General features: G+C 37.8%; 1 pseudogene; it reads left to right on the top strand.

Annotated features, from left to right (window-relative positions):
* Positions 1-12095: 12095 nt before the first annotated feature.
* LOC114614576 lies at positions 12096-12911 on the top strand (annotated as a pseudogene).
* The last annotated feature ends 572 nt before the right edge of the window (positions 12912-13483 follow it).

The raw sequence follows: 13483 nt of genomic DNA, 5'->3' as shown, positions 1-13483 counted from the left end.
GGGCTATATCTTTTTAAGTTGTTGGTCAGTGGGTTCTGACAGATACCATCCCCGCAAAATTATATGCTATAGACCTTGTTCTTGGTTACTCTCCAGAACTTGATGGCAAGATGCTAACACTTAAGACCACATATTTTACCCACAGGACAGGAGAAATCAAAATGGCACCAACCTGGATGATTCACACTTGTTGACTGGCTTTCTGAGTGTTACAAGTTTCTATGCATGCTACACAGAGAGCTGGAAGACTGGTTGTGATAATAGGTCTTTGAAAACATCACATTTCCTAAGCCAAGAGGCTATCAGAGAACACAAATAAAACCAAGAGGAAGTACACTGCAAGACATGGGAATTGTGAAGGGATGCTTAAGTACCAGTTTCTATGTGACCTAATATACTTTGACACTTGGTTCCTATCTGGTGGCAGTGTTTTGGGAAATCATGGAACATTTGGGACATGAGGTTTAACTAACAGAAATAATAAGAAGTGTAAGGCTTGGAAAGTTAAGCCCATCTGTAGTTTGGTGCAATGCTCTACTCCCTGGTTTAGTTTGATGCCACCAGCCACTTTAGTTCACATCAAACTATTCATTGCTTTCAAAGATCTGCCTTTCTCATGGAGATGGAGTGAATGCCCTTGAAACCAGAAAACAATGTAACTTCTTTCTCTAGAATTGCCTTTGTCTGGTATCTTGTCAAATCGATGAGAAAAGTAATACAGCATAGAATCACAAAACCATCATGCTTTGGAATACATCCACAGTAAAGCACTGCTATACCCATTGTGAAATCATTGGGATGTACCATGTAAAAGTGGTGTGTTTCTAATTCTTTACCTATAAATAAAGTTTATGTAATTCATAGGAATGTTAAAATGGCAACAAATTTAAGGTTGGACAAATCTCAGACACAATGAGAGAGCTGTCCTCAGACCAACACTTGGTTGTACTCCCGCAATCCAAATCAGGAAGCCATTGTTACCTCATCCAGTTTCTACCACCAAAAAGGTGTCACTTGCCTACTTCTGCTCTGCAGGCCTTTTGTCTGGGTAATCACATGGGTGTGCCTGATAGAGCATGGCCCTGTGTCTTTATTTGAAAAAATCTGGAGCATGTCATATGTTATGATCTATACTGGGCAACAGGAGGTGACTAATTTAGGGTAACCATTAAAATGTCCAATGAACTTAAATTCATGAAATAGAAATAAGAACAGTGGTTACTGGGAGCATTGATAAAAGTGTATGGGGATTATTAATTTATGAATTAAGAGTTTCAACTTAAGATGAAAATGTATTGAGACAAAGTGTGTTGTTTGTTGTAAAACAGTATGAATGTGTACAATAAACTGGACAGTCAACGTTGGAAAACTTAGATCTGTCCCATAACCAAAAGGGAAAATCCTCCCCCAGATTTTTAAAAGACATTGAGGTAATCATGAGTGAGAAATATTTATTCAAGCTCTAATGTATTTCTTTAATTGGCAAATGAGTATACAACCATTTTAAAATGGCTGTGAGTACTTCATTCAGACCACACGATACAAGCAGAATTTCTTACTAAAGAAACATTGCTAGAGAAGGAAGTTCCTCAATTTCCTTTGTAACCTCTTCTAATATTTAACAAATGATATTTTAAGCATATTCTTTATATCTAACTGGAATCCTGCTCTCTATATCTCAAAACCATTTCCTTGTGGTCCTCTTTGCTACAGATAGGAAACAGCTGGGAGACATTTTTTATTCTTTGCCTTTGGGTTTAAATAGCCATACTTACTTTATTTTTTCCTAAAAAGCTATGTCTTCTGTGTTTTGAATTCATCTTCTGATAGCTCTTCCTAATTCACTTTTCTTTTCTCTGCAATACCCCTTCACAGGTAGGGCCTGTGTGGGTAGTGGACACTGACATTATCAATGCTATCTCCTTGTTGATAAACCACTCTTGAATTCAGAGTCACTGGGAGCATATTACATCGTCAGAACCCTGACAATGGGAACTGCAAGGCATGGAACATTAAGAGGCCACAGAGACAAGGAAGCTTTTGCTGTGGGTGTGTCATGTGGACAGTGAGATGAGTGGGTATGAGCCTGGGGAGGATTAGCTACTCTCCAGTGTCCTCAGAATTGGCTTTGGAAGGAGAGCTCTTTGTGTGGTAAGGCAGGGAGTCATATCTCAAGGGTGGTGACTTCTTCATAGAGTAAGAACTAGAAAAGGTGGGGTGAATGAGTAATTTAAATGGAAAACACCATCTTCTGAGGATGACTTGTTCTGGCTCTGAGTAAGGAAGCATTTCTTATCCTCATGAGATACTAGACCCTGATGCCTGCAGAATGGAATGACTCAGGTTGCTCTGTAGCAGGGCAGCTAAGGACTCAAATGCAAGTAATATCTGACACTTGCCTAGCACACTGTAGAGTCATGTCACTTATACACATTCTTGACCTAAACTATGCCACCAATTTCCCTGAGCTGTTGGCAAGCCACATGCACATACTGTCACCACTCCCTGGGAAAGGAGATCCATGCATGGTCACATGGCCAGTAAAAGAGTTAAGACAGATCTATTGCCACTTGAGTCTTCTTAGCTGCATACAACACAGTCTCTCAGTATAGGTTATACTTTGCTGAGATTCTTTCGAACAGTAGAGGGAGCATAATTATTTAAGGACCTCCGTTACTGAACCTATGCCATTTACACAGCAGGGGCCATAGTGTGAAAAAGAGGAGGTGACTGAGAGGAACAAATAGGAGGAGGAAAGACAAGAGGAAGAAGTTTTATTGCACTAGCACTCTGAATAGTAGTCTATGTAGTACCCAAATAACGTTAGAAACATTGTTTACTGTGGTTTGGTATTGGAGGAAGGCCCCTTTAACTATTGTTGGACTTCTTGGTAATTAACACTAAAAAGAAAGAATACAATGTTTTTAAATGTGTGTGTTATTTAATAACATAAAAACTATATCCAAAGAATCTCTAATGCTATTTCACATTTACAATACCCTAAACCAAATCATTATCCCAAATAGAGTGGGCTGTGTATATTGAATATGTTATGAGTCAAAATAGAAAGAAATACTCTATTGAAATCAAAGAAAAATTAATTTTTTCCCTAGTAAAAGAAAAGGCTCCTTCTTACCACCCCCAGAGTTTCCATGCAGATTAGATAATGGCCTATTTTGTTTGAACAAAGCTTTCATCGAAATGTTGACAAGCCACACACATGGCCTTTGAACTCAGGATCCAAAAAGTCCATTGTTGTTCCTTTGGGAAATCCACATTTTGTCCAGAAAACCATAAGAAATAGGAAACCATGGGTATCTAACCTCGAGCCACAGTTAGCAAATTCATGAGTTCTAACAGTGTTAAACAGTGTTAAATTTCTCATAAACCAGCTGCAAGCAAACCAAAACAACAGCACCAGCTGTTCTTTTGACCTGTACTCTTGGTGAGTTGGGTAAAAAATGAGATAAGCTTAGCTTGTTCAGTTCTTTATTCAGGCCATACTCAGGTAGGAATGCAGAAAGCATCTAGCCTGTGCAATTCTGCAGACCAAACACAGTTATTTAATGGGCTTTGGCCAACTGCATGGGTCTATACAATCCATTTGACAAAAAAACAGTTTGACATCTTGTGTGTTATCATGGATCTGTACGTGAGAAATGGGATAGAACACTCCTTCCAGCATATATTTTATTATGATATTTGCTTCATTTGAAAGATAAAGACAGAAGAGTGATAAATTTGAGTTCCAATTTATTACATAATATATACAGCCTTTCTGGATTTTAGCATCAATCTGGGATAACAAAACAGAAGTTCTCTATACAGCAAGTGAAAACCAACTAGTGACGTTGTCAGTGGTAGACTGATGTATGAGTTTCTTATTGTTGCTTTAAGGAAATATGACAAGTTTAAAACATGATTTTACTATCTCATAGTTCTGAAGGTCAGAAACCTACTTTGACAGGGCTACATTCCCACTGAAGACTGGTTAAGACTGTCTAGTGCTTTAACTTTTTTTTTAGTTGCAGGGACTTCTGGGAGTTTTTGTCTCAGAGACTCATCATCTTCAAAGCCAGCAGTGCAGCATTACAAAGTTTATTTCTTCTATTTCTGCTTCTGTTCCTATATCACTTTTTGTGACTGTTGATAACAACTTATTCTAGAGGGACCCTTAAAACTACATTTTACTCACCTAGATAATCCAGGACAATCTCCCCATCTGGAGATTCTTAATTTAATCACAAATGCAAAAACAAATGTTGGTTTATTTTAAAAGTTTCTCTAAAACAAAACAAACAGAAATAACAGGATAAATATTGTGAGTGTGGTGTGTGTGTGTGTTTATTGCCCTAATTTGTATGTCAATTTGATACAATCTACAGTCATCTGAGAGGGTGAAACTTCAATTGAGAAAACACCTCAATAACATCAGGTAGTAGGTAATTCTGTAGGGCATTTTCTTAATTAATGATCAATGGGGAAGGGCTCTGTCCCTGATATTCACTACATCCAGAATAAACTTTAAAAGCTAAGTAGTTGAGCATACCTGTGAGAGAGAAGGTTTGGCCCAAACTGAGGGCAGGTCTTCCTACTTCAAATGATCCAGCCAAGAAACTCTGTCTCATAGGTATACCCAACTGCTTTTTTTTTTTTTTTAGTTTATTCCAGATGTAGTCAAGTTGGCAACCAAGATTAATCACTTAAAGAAAAAATTCACAACTTCTGAGATTAAGAATTGAAAATTTAGGGGAAGGGAGTTATTATTCTAACAGAAATAAAAGTGAAAGTACCATCTGCTCTATAATTAATAACTCAGCAAGCCCATCTGCTCATTTCACTTAATATAAATTAATGTAATTTATATTAATTTAAATTTAATACTTTAATAGGAATATAATTTAGTATAAATTTAGTACTTTTTATCTATAAGCCATGTACATGACTGATAAGCACATCAAAACAAATAATAAATGCAAAATACTTTTTGTTTGGAATTTTTGTTGTTGTTATTGTTGCTATTTGTTTGTTTTGAGATAGGGTCCCATTTTGTGGACCAGGGTGGTCTGGGACTTACAATACTTCTACATGAGGATCTACAGTGTCTGAATTACAGATGTGAGCCACCATACTTGGTCAAATAACCTCTAATAGATTTCAAATGTATGTATAAACATCACACATATGCAAAGAAGATATTTTAAACTAAAGAAAATAAAACATTAAAAATGAAACTACACTATTGTGTAGAAGAGCTCAGATTCCCAACATTTAAAAATATGATTTAACAAATCAAAACTAAATAATTAAAAATCCAATAGAAAAAGGTGAGCAACAATGAGAAATTGGTGTAAGGCACACAAGTTGACAAATATATACATATGTATGACTCAGAGATGACAGTTACGTCAGGAGAATAAAAGATAATTTTACAGTTGTCTTGTGGGTGGGGCACTCTTTCTACCATGTCAAATATATATATGAGATGAAATACCTGTAAGGATAAGAGATCAGTCGGCAAAGTAATAGTGCCCTGCCCACAGGACACCTGTAAAAGTATCCTTTATTTTCCTGATGTAATTGTGGTCTCCAAAGCTTATTGCTTCTGTCTGCTAACCTAGGCCTAAACCTGGAACCTTCTAGAATCTATGCAATCTAATCTAGCCCTAGAATGTTTTCAGGCTCTGAGACTTTCTGCTGAGTAAGCTCACCTTTCTGATCACTGGCTGGCTGGTTCAACACAGCTACTCTGCTCAAAGTTCTCTCCCAGCTGATGTATTCCATTTAGCTTTTCTCATGACCTCTGAATTGCTCTACTTGGCCTCAAACTAACTCTAGCAATCTTTTCCAATCTTCAGGCTCATTCTTATTCTCTTGTTCATTCTGTCATTATCTGTTTCTAGCATGTTCTCTCTTCAGTCTGTCTCTGTAAAACTCTCCTGGTAAAACTGCCTCTCCTCCTCCTCTGTGCTGCTCCCTTAAGGAGTTTCCCTTTCCTCTCTTTTCTCATGAGAGTTGAGAATATCCTAATTCTGTCAAATCTTTCTCTGATTTGTCAATTTGTGAGGCCACTCAATAAGACATCACATTCAAACATAGATATTTCCTTCTACAAACCAACTCTATCTTCATTGTTTGGAATTAAAAGTATGTAGTACCACCATGGACCTAAATTTTTCTTTACTTGAAACTTGCTCTGTACCAGGCTGGCCTTGAACTAAGAGATCTGCTTGCCTCTCTCTCCTGGGATTAAAGATATGTATGCATTGTAGCCAGATCACACAGACCTAGAAGGTCTTTAGATGTGATTTTTTTGCCAGAGCAGCCATGGTCTGAATTAAAATTCCTCTACAGACACCAAACATGGTGAAGGCTTACTCAGTTCCAAACTGTGAGAAATAAATGCTTACTGTCTAAGAAAACAAGATTAATGGTGTACTTTACAATGGTTTATAAATTAATTTAATTCTGTGAGAAAAACTAAGCACATATGCACTAAGATTAAAAGATAACTGGAAAGATACTTTAATGCACTTGGTAATGTATATGTTTACAGGCTGCATGTTTATTAACTGTCTCTTGTTGATAAAATAAATTAAAATAAAATATTCTTATCCGTGTCCCTTCCAAACACCTGAAGGTGGCTGGACAAAGAATGGTCCCTTTACATTTAGCCAAGATTCATCACATGGATAGCTCTGCAGAGAAAAAGGCACAGAAGGAGATTCAATAAAGTCTGCTGTAGCAGCTAATAGGAGAAATAATATAGAAAAGCACAGAAAAGTCTAAAGACAATTCTAGAAAAATTTCTGTGGTAGTTTGAATGTGAATTCACCCCTCAGGCTCATCGATTTGAATGCTTGGTCATTAGAGAACTGTACTACTTGCATTAGGAGGTGTAGCCTTGTTGGAGTATGTGTGGCTTGTCAGAGGAACTGTCCTACTGGAGGTGGGCTTTACTGTTTTGATGCTCAAGCCAGGCCTAGTGACTGTCTCTTCCTCCAGGTCCAGATGTAAACTCTCAGCTACCTCCACAGCACCATGCCTGTATGTGTGCCACCATGCTTTCTACTATGATGATAATGGGGTAAACCTCCGATCTGTAAGTAAGCCCCAATTAAATATTTTCTAAGCGTTTCCATGTACATGGTATCTTATCATGGCAATAGGACATTTACTAAGACACACTCTTAATATGAAAACTCACTTAGTGCTCCATGGGATGGCACAGGCTTGATGGTGCAGGCTTGATGGCGCAGGCAAGAAGTCTCAGCTTAAGAAAACATACTTGAAATTATTTCTTCTGTCAGAAAAATTAAGTGAAAGAGGACTGGGCATTTTGTTCACTGGCAGAGTACTTGCACAGCCTAGCGTACATGGGACCTTTAGGTTCATCATCCTATACAGCAAAAAATAAAAGTGAAATATGTAGAAATTTCTGGGGAAAGATGGATTAGATGCTGCTGATGTTGGCATGAGGAAGGAGATCTGGAATCAGAACAACACTAATTTTATTCTCAAAAAAATAAAAAAGGAAAATCTTCAATTTACATGACACTGATATGGAAGTTGCCATGGAAAGAACAGATGACGGAAGAAAAAAAGAAAGGCAAACAAGCAAAGCACAGCTCCTCCCTGGTGGACAGGAGGGAAGTCTAAGCTTCATTCAGCAGTGGTCCTGGAGATCAGTGTGTCAAGAGAAGTCCTGTTAATAAGAGAATTTCCAAATAAAACCCAGAGAACTATCTTAGCCAGCAGTTGCATAAAACAAAGAAATATAAAAAACATGAAAAAGTAAGGCAATATTAATTCTCCAAAAGATCTCAAACACATACACACACACACACACACACACACACACACACACACACACACACAAAACTACCAGTATAGAGAAATTAATAACATGCAAGATGATGAGTTCAAAGTTTGCTGGTAAAATGATTTCTGACCATGTTATTATTATACTAGTAAATCTTATAAGCAGGTCATGGTTGCAACTCAGACTGTTTGTAACTGGGTTGGTGATTACATTTCTCGTTTGGCAGCATGTAGAAGAGTATTTTTCTAGTATCATGAACACCAGTTACTTGTACATATTTAATAATGGTTTTCTTTTTAAAAAGAAAATAAATAATACCAAATGCTGGTGAGTTTGTTGAGAAGGACATGCACTTACACATTCCTGGTAGGAATATGAACTGGTGCAGCCCCTTTTAAAATCGTGAAGATGTCTTAAAACTTTGAAAACAATCTTGCTATATTACCCAACTATTTTATGCTTATATATATAGATAAAGGACTCTAAATCATATTTCAGACATACTTTCATAAGGATGTTTACTGTTGCATTGTTCAAAATAGCAATGAAGTAGAGCCAACCTAGGTGTCTGTCACCAGAGGAACAGATAAAGAAGCAGGAAATACATAAAATTTAAAATCTTACGTTAAGTCAAATAAGATGGACTCTGAAAAAGGATATACTGCATGTATTCTTTCAGATGTAGAATTTGAATTTCTCTCTCTCTCTCTCTCTCTCTCTCTCTCTCTGTGTGTGTGTGTGTGTGTGCATGTACGTGTGCGTGTATGTGTATGTGTGTGTGTGATGAAAGTAGAAAGGGGAGGGAAAAGGAGAGAGAGAGAGTATATTGGAACTCATATCTGCAAGAAGGCAGATCAGGGACTATTTGGAGGAGGTGGTAACCATTGGCAGGGAATGTGGATGAGGGGTAGAGGAGTTATAACATATGCATTAAAATGCCATAATGAAACCTGTTACTTTACACGTTATCTTAAAAACTAGAGTTAGGTAAAAGTTGATAGTAAGTGAGAAATAAAGCACAGTGTGTATTGCTTATGTATGTATCATACCCAGGGACCTATGTTCAGACCACTTTACCAAAAATAAGATTAAATGTTGAAATAATATTTGAAAATTTTTGTAATTTAATAATCATTAAAATCACTAAAGAATATGATTTCTGGTTTAAAATTTTTGTGTGGTATGCTTTTCATTATTTCCAAGGGATTTTTTAATTCTAAATCAAAATAATAGAATAAAATATAGTGATTTTATTTTTATAATTTAAACAGTTTAATTAAATAATAAAATAAAATTAAAATACACAATAAAAGAGTTATGAAATGAAAGTTTTGTCCCAGGGAGTATTAATGTCAACTTACACAAGACACAACTATAAAATGTGTTGAATTTAAAGCTAAGGAAAAAAATGAATGCAGGATAACAAGAACAATGTATAGTGGAGTAAAGTCTGGTGGCTCTCGGACATTTCCACACACTTCAATGCCAGAGGTCGTTAAAACAAACAAACATGTACGAGAGTCTCAAGGCTGCCTCATGTTCTTGCATGATGCCAACCAGAACTTATTATTCTATTGTGTGTGTTCCCAGAGGCTTCAGGCTAGGAAATAGTTGGTGGCAATGATATTTAAACACAATTCAAAATCAGAAACAAATGTGCACTGAGTGCACCAGATAGTATGTACAGTTTCCAAACGCTGACAAGAGAGAAATGACATGGCTAAGAAAAAGGAGGAGAGGAAAAGAAACAGAACTTTAATAATTTCCTCTTTGTCTCTTTTAGTGTAAAAGGAAATCATCTGAAGCAAATGAACCATGTAATCGCCCCGTTAGTCTATTTAACGGAAAAAAAATAGCCATTAAGAAAGATAATACAGTACCATAATCATAATCTGTGAAAATATAATTAATAAGCTTGATTTCATTAAAATTAAACATGGATAAGCCAGTAAATTGTTTGCTGCACAGCATGAGGACCTGTGTTTAGATCTTCAGAACTCATGTACAATCCAGATGTGGTGGTGTCCTGTAACCCTAACACTGGGAAGGCAGAGACAGACACATCCCTGGACCTACCTGGCCAGGCAAGCTAGCAAATCTGTGAGCTATATGAACAGTTAGAGAACCTGTGTCAGGAAAGAAGCAGACATCAATTGAGGAATACACCATACATCAACCTTGAGCCTCCATACACTCCATACATGTCCATATACACATAATCTACCACATATATATGTGCAAACATATACATACATTATACACCAAAACTTAAAAACCAAACTCTATACTATGAAAGACACAATAAAGAATGTCAGTTAAGTCAGCAGTTGGGTGTGGGGGGGGAACACACCTTTAATCCTAGGACTTGGAAGACAGAGGCAGGCAGATCTCTGCGTTAGAAGCTACCCTGATCTAAAGTGAGAGTTCCAGGACATCCAGGGCTACACATAGAAATCTTGTCTTAGGAAACAAAACAAAACAGAAAGGTATAAAGGAAGGAAAGATGGATTGAAGCGAGGAGGGGAGGGGAGGAGAGGAGAGAGGAGGGGGAGGGAGGGGAATGGAATGGAAGCAATGGGAGGCAGAGGGAAGAAGATGAGAAAAGGAGAGGAGAGGCGAGGAGAGGCGAGGAGAGGAGAGGAGAGGAGAGGAGAGGAGAGGAGAGGAGAGGAGAGGAGAGGAGAGGAGAGGAGAGGAGAGGAGAGGAGAGGAGGTCATGATCTGGGATGATGCAAAAGAAAAGATTTGCAGAAGACACTAACGTATAGGAGTGAGAGCTAAAATGAGTAAGAAATAGAAAGCTCACGAAATAGACAAGTAGAAGAAGACAAGTCATTATGAAATATGCAAAGGACCTGAATAAACACCTTATCTAAGAATTTCCAGGTGGAGAGACACCATAGGATGAGTAAGTGATAATAACAAACACTTATTCAGCTCACAGTTCTTGGTAGTCTAAGAACATTGTGCTGTCATACCATGAAGAGTTTCAAACTATGTTATGACATGGTGGAAAGGTAAGTTTTCATGTATGACATAGAAAAATTCAACTGAGCACTGTTATCAATAACCCAGTCACTTAAGAGAACACCATTAATCTACAAAGGCCGTAAGAGTTTTAATGACATAATCACTTTTTGCAAGTCCCATCTTTCATCAAAGAATTGTATATTGAAGCCACAATGAAACAACACCATGCTTATTAGAGTTACTATCCTCTAATTACTGACATCAAATATTGGCAGGTGAATGTAACACAACTCCTGTTCATTGCTGGCAGGAACGGAAGGTGGACAGTCCTTTAGATGATGATTAGATGATATAAAACCGAAACCCTCACAACATACGTGACCTAACATCCTTACTCCTTAGTACTTACCCAAGGGAACTGAAAATATGTACTCACACTTGTACTCATGTTTTCAGGGCTATTTGGTATTGGATAACTACTTGGTTCGCTTTTCCTTGGAGAAGACTATCTCTCCCACTCCCAGCTTTTCTTAGTTGTCTGTGGTTATTTGTTGAGGCCTCATAGAAGAGTTTCAATGGAGAAAGGGTAAGGGAGAAGTTATGCAATTATCTTCTAACATTGAAGTTAATGGAAATAATTAAAAACATGCTAACAAAATGTCAATGAATATTTATAGCCATATTATTTATAATTTTCAAATTTTGAGATAACCAACATGCCTTCAGTGGGTAAAATGATAAACTGATATGTCCAGGCAATAGAAAATTTTTTAATGTTTTTTTACAAGAGAAATCTCAAGCCATGAGGACACTTAATAGTTAAATTCTCACCACAGGCAGCTTCTGAGTGTAAAACGTTTATGGTCTTTAATATCACAATGATATGACATTCTGAAAAATGCAAAATGATAAAGCAATGTAATAATTAGTAACTATTAGTGGCCCAGGGAAAGGATAAATTGTCAGGACATAGGGGAGTTTTAAGGCTGTAAAACTGAATTCACATTCTGTTGCTAACAGCACAATTCTATAGAACAGAATTAAAATGTGGTGTATTTTGGCTGACAGTCTATTCATGGCCTTTTTGTTGGCATTCTTCATGTGACATGGGTTCTTAGTGATAAAAGACAGAGCCTAAGTGATGAACAGGGTCAACCTGGTTTTTTTGTTTTTTTGTTTTTGTTTGTTTGTTTGTTTTTACAGCAAACTTTCTCTTAACACTTAATCTTTGGCACTCTGGGATACGACACTGGCGGGAGTCACAGGCCTGTTTCTGAGGTGAGGGTACACGGGCAGCGACAGGATGGTGAAGCTGACCGCAGAGATGATCGAGCAGGCGGCGCAGTACACCAATGCTGTACGGGACCGTGAGTTGGACCTCCGCGGATATAAAATTCCTGTTATTGAAAATCTAGGTACCACCTTAGACCAGTTTGATGCTATTGATTTTTCTGACAATGAGATCAGGAAACTGGATGGTTTTCCTTTGTTGAGAAGACTGAAAACATTATTAGTGAACAACAACAGAATTTGCCGTATAGGTGAGGGACTTGATCAGGCTCTTCCTTGTCTGACAGAACTCATTCTCACCAACAACAGTCTAGTGGAACTGGGTGATCTGGACCCGTTGGCATCTCTCAAATCACTGACATATCTAAGCATCCTTAGAAACCCTGTAACCAATAAGAAGCATTAACGACTTTATGTGATTTATAAAGTTCCACAAGTCAGAGTACTGGACTTTCAGAAAGTGAAACTAAAAGGGCGTCAGGAAGCAGAGAAAATGTTCGAGGGCAAACGGGGTGCACAGCTTGCAAAGGATATTGCCAGGAGGAGCAAAACTTTTAATCCAGGTGCTGGTTTGCCAACTGACAGAAAGGTGGACCATCTGCATGGGATGTGGAAGCAATCAAGAATGCCATAGCAAACGCATCGACACTGGCTGAAGTTGAGAGGCTGAAGGGCTTGCTGCAGTCTGGCCAGATACCTGGCAGAGAGCGCCGATCAGGGCCGAGTGATGAGGGTGAAGAAGAGATGGAAGACGACACAGTCACAAATGGGTCCTGAGCTCTGCCATATGCTCTGATAAGCTCTCTTGGGACAAGTCTTGTATTTTGAGCATGGAGTAACAACGTTGCTTGTATCAGCAACGTGGAATCTACAGCTTTGCTGAATATTCAGAACTACTGCTGATAATTTTTTTAATATGAACCTTGAAATAGCAATGCCAGTTTTCTACAAATGGTAAAATAATGGCAACTTACTGCACTGCCAAAAAACCAACCAAACAAACAAACAAAAAACACTTAATCTTTTACTTGGCTGCATGAAATGATTGTTCCATTCACAGAAACAGAGCCCTTATCAATTTTTGACAATCCTACCTAGTTCCATTTCTTCATATTGCAGGATATGGATTCCACAAATGCATGAGTTTCAGAGAGGGCAAACCTTCCCATACCGTAGAAGAAAGTCTTTGTGACACTACCATGATGCTAGCACACCATCAGAGTGTGTGCAAACCATGTAATACCAAACATTGGCATGATTTTAATTCAGACTGGCAAGGTTAAGAACAACCTAAGGTCCTGGATTACCTTCCTTTGAAGCAACACCCAGTTCCTTCCCTCCTGTATATAATCTGTGTTCAAGCACATCTAGGTGAGTAGAGAGAAAAATGGCCTGCTCATC

The sequence above is a fragment of the Grammomys surdaster genome, unplaced genomic scaffold, assembly GCF_004785775.1.
Source record: "Grammomys surdaster isolate TR1022 unplaced genomic scaffold, NIH_TR_1.0 126391, whole genome shotgun sequence".
In the NCBI taxonomy this organism is placed as follows: domain Eukaryota; kingdom Metazoa; phylum Chordata; class Mammalia; order Rodentia; family Muridae; genus Grammomys; species Grammomys surdaster.
This window is presented reverse-complemented; position numbering and strand designations above follow the sequence as displayed.